Below are 4,679 nucleotides of genomic sequence, written 5' to 3'. Positions count from 1 at the left end.
AATAAACATAATCTTAATTTATGTCATCTGTTCAGAGTCATTTCTTGGATCAGCCCCCTAAGAGTGGAAGTACATATGACTAGAATTCATATGAAAGTGATAATGTGCCAGAGTTTATCAGTCTAATAAAAGATAACACATTTTAACCAAAAATACTAAATAAAATGATGTAGGATGTACAAAAAAAAAAAAGAACATAAAATTAAAAAAAACCAATGGTAGAAATATTTTTTTCATTATACTTTAATAGGGACTCAAATGGTTATGCATTGGGTATTGTTCAGAATAAGGTCAAACCCATATGGGAATAAAAAAATATGAATCCTCATCCTGTTAAATCCATTAACTTGTTTTTGAATGCTTGAAATACTACACACACCGTAATTTCCCTGATTTAATAAATACCAGCATAGCAACATAAACGTATACATATAAGTTTGATGTGACACCAAAACTAACATGTGTGCAGGCAGTCGGGTATCTCGTATTGCTGAAGCAGTGTTCTAGTGGGCAGCGTGGTCTGGTACTGAATCCACGCTGGCCATCCATGCACTAAAACACGCCCTTAACACAATCTATCCGCGAATGGCAGAACCACAGGGCGTGTAGCGCGATTGACTGTAGCGCCGCCCAGTGATAGAATCTCATCGTAACCACGGCGACCCCCCTGCTGGTCGATCTGGATGCGCGTGAACCGCCTTCCTCTTTCATTATTCATTATTCATTTAATTACAGGCATTCAGCAGACGCTCTTATCCAGAGCGACTCACAGAACATTTACATAGCATTTTTACATTGTATCCATTTATACAGCTGGATATATACTGAAGCAATTTCGGTTAAGTACCTTGCTCAAGGGTACAACGGCAGTGTCCTTACCCGGGAATCGAACCTGCGACCTTTTCGGTTACAAGCCCAGTTCCTTTCGACTCGTGTCTGTGTGAGGCCCGACTTGTGAACTGTAGCGTGGTGAGCATCGGCTGGCGTGGCATTCTCATCTGCCCTCTCCCGAATTGCGAAAGGATGCAACAACGAGTGATGGGTTCGAACCCCAGTCGAGAGTTTGCATGTTCTCCCCCGTGCCCACGTGGGTTACCTCCGGGTACTCCGGTTTTCTCCCACAGTCCAAAGATATGCAGGTTAGGCTAACTGGAGACTCTAAATTGCCCACAGGTATGAGTGTATGAGTGAATGGTGAGTGACTAGATTACACCCTGGACGGGCTGCCATTCTACCCAATACGCACTGGGATAGGCTCCAACTCCAGCCCTGCCAAGTATAAGCGGGTATAGATAATGGATGCATGGAATGGACAATTAGACTAATTGAGTCGAAAAGGGGGGGAAAGCATATTAAACAAATGCAGTCAATGCCTTTGACAAACACTTACCTTCACATACAACAACCATGTATTGAGTTTGCCCTTAAAATGTGTTTAAAGAGACAACAGGAAATAGTAGGGCCTGCTGCATTTTTATAGTAAAGCTGACCCAGTTTCTCTGTGTTAAGACGCATTAAAGATATTCCCCTTCCATGATTGACCAAAAAAAAAAAAAATGGAAGGGACGCGAGAGTGTGGTGGCACTCGAGCAGCGTTTTCACATTCAGCTGTTTTCTCACAGGTTCTTTTCAGTTCCGCGCCGCGTGAAATATTCTCCTGAATCATATCTGACTGTGAACGCTTCCCATGATTCCCTTCGCGCAGACACCTCTGGGATTCCGGAAGGCCCGCGACGCTTCCGGAATGAATTCCCGAACGTAGCACGATAATGCGAAATCTGTTGTTGCAGTCTCAGTACTGACGGGTGTGAATAAGACTGTTGAATGCCAAATGCCGTTATTATCTGCTGAAAGAAAGAGTCTGCTTGGTATCCGAATTTTTAAAATGGTCAAAATCTAGTTCTCTCCACCCCCCCTCCCCCCTCACTTCATGATTCATTAGCACTGTACATACAGGCTACTTGTTTCCTCCCACAGTCTAGCCAAAGCTAATAATTATGATCTGGATGATAATGTTGAAAACACTTATGAAAGCGCACATTAAGCTTATGATGATAATATCTAAAATAATGATTAGGAAACACATGTTCAAAACAGGCTGCGGAAGATGAGTCATTTTCACCTTTTGAGTGTTTATTAAGATTGGTTTGACCTACTTTCCTCCCATCCTGCCGCACTAGCTTTGCTAGATTCCTTAAAATAAATACATAAATAAGAGCTCAAACCAGAATTATATAAAGTTTATGTAACGGGAATAATTTTCTTGATAATGTTTATAATGATACTGGCAAAACCAATGGTAGGTTGGGCCATGCAATCATACAATAGATGTGAGAGACTAATATTAAATGTTTTGTCATATGCACAAAAGTAACTGGGTTTCATAAAATAGGTTTGATGGTTTTAAAACCACCACCGAGAACGAGAAGAGATTCATGCTTGACGGCTATTGAGAACTTTAATTTTCAGCCTTTATGTTTTTCAATGTAACTAGGACAACCGAGCCGAAAGGGGAAGAGAATGTTATTGCTCATTTTCCCAAATTAGCCACTGTAAATGTGAGCTTTTTATGTGTATTTTCCAGACCCCTTGAGATGATGTAGTTGTTGAAGAATTATGGCCGTTTGGTCTCACCTCTTTTTGAGTTTCTTCTTGTGCGCTTGTGGTTCGCCCACGTTTGTCAGTAATATATCAGTAACATAATTTCAAATTGTACAGTTCAACTGTATGTATGACGTTAAAACTATGCAGTTGTCATCCCTTCTGAATAATTATGAGACAGGGTGTTAAAATCATAATGTCGCTCCCGTGGACTCTTAAATTACAATGCCACACACCCCATGTTGGGTCAGTGCTAGGGGATAATTGGAGATGAGGACCTTTAAATTCAGATACAGTGACAGCACAAACACATAGCAGAGCAATTACATTGTGACGCCTTAAACTCAGAAGAGCAAAACTGTAATAATAAAAATGTAATCGTTATATGCACAATTTATTTTTTGTCGCAGTAAAATCAGAAAAAAAATTAATAAATTTCAAAGCTCTTTAATCAGTGTCATCACCTGCGCAACACAAAATAAATCAATAAATAAAGCATTAATCATAATTAAGAGTTGACAAGTACCTCAAATCAAACAAAAAAACAAAAAACGATAGAAAACAAGTGTAACCATATATTACTATCCAATAAGGGAACTGCTGTTGGAGACTCTGGGGTGAAACTTTGCTGAGGAGAAGTCTGACGCTGCAGAGACTTCAGTAATGATTGTAATCGTGAGAAGCCCAAGCACTTGATCAACCCCAGGGTTCACGTCGTAAAGAGCAGGAAATAATTGAATGTGACACTGAGCTTATTATAATTCAACGGCAGGGTTTAAGGCTGGGGTATCCAAGGATATTTTTTCTCATTATTATTTTTTCTTCTTCTTTTTTTGTGGAAAAAAAATCTGAGTTTTAGGTGGCATAGAATGGGGGAATGTTCCGAGATGAAAGAGAACATCGAATTGTGCCTTTTTTATTTCTGGTTTTGATGCGCACCTGTTCTGTACAAGGGCATGTTTTCTAGAATGTTCTGGGAAGTCGAAGTGAAAGCCGGTAGAGTGTAGCTGTGAATGTGAATGTACCAGGGGGGAAATGAGTAAGTGTGGCATTAATAATATTCCTTTTTTTTAAATGAAAATACAATTGCAATTGCAGACAGGGGATCATGGGGCCGGTCACTGACTGTAACAGACACAACACACTGATTTTAATGCTTCCCCTCCTTTTTTTGTTTTTCCCCTGCCCCAAACAGACGACGTCTTAAGCGACTACCCTCGTTGCTTACGTCTAGAGCTGGCCCCGGCTGCCATTCATGATATCAGATATCAGATCATGAATGCGGCCTTGCCTACTCTGATTCTGATTCTGACATGACTTTATCATAGGGTACTGCTAGGGCGTACGATGTGCTGAAGCTCAGATGGGTGTGGTTTGTCCCACTTTACCACGTGCACCCTTCCTGCAGTTTGTGATGCGTATCGAAGCCCAGTCCTGCACAGCTGCTGTATCTGTTGGTTTATAGTGGTTTGTGATTGGCTGAAGAATACACACACTTTGTTTAGAAAAAAATAAAATAAAATAAAATGAAACTGTTTGCTGTTGTAAAACAAACCACAAAAAACTTTGCTGACACTGTGGCTCTCCAAGACTGCATATCCCTTATCCCCTGATACCCCTTATTTAGAGTTTACTGCCTGGTACGATAATTGATTATACTTCCTCTCCAGATGGTGCGTTGTCTGTGTAGCGAGTTTCTCTCTCTCTCTATTTTATTTTTTTTTTTTTTTTTTTTTTTGCCGGTTGGGTTGCCGCTCCTGACGTCAAAGACGGGCTTGCAGTTTGACCGGCGGCCTGGCGCAGCCGCGAGGATCGCGACTCACCGAGACGGCTCGTTCGCCCACCGTGAGTCACCGCTCGCCCACCGCAGCGAGAGACGACTCCCACTCGCGCTCGAGCTCCCTTCCGCCGCGGGGAAGACAAAAAAACAAAAAAAACAAACAAAATGACACTGTTTATCGATTTATTCTTTCGTTTTGAGCGTTGCGGAGTCGCCGGTGGAGGGTTGGAAGGTGTTCCTCTGCAATGTGAGGTTGTGTAGACTCGAAAATTAAGAGTCTGCTTTTGAAATGGCTACA

The sequence above is a fragment of the Anguilla anguilla genome, chromosome 2 (assembly GCF_013347855.1).
Source record: "Anguilla anguilla isolate fAngAng1 chromosome 2, fAngAng1.pri, whole genome shotgun sequence".
Taxonomy (NCBI): Eukaryota; Metazoa; Chordata; class Actinopteri; order Anguilliformes; family Anguillidae; genus Anguilla; species Anguilla anguilla.
This window is presented reverse-complemented; position numbering follows the sequence as displayed.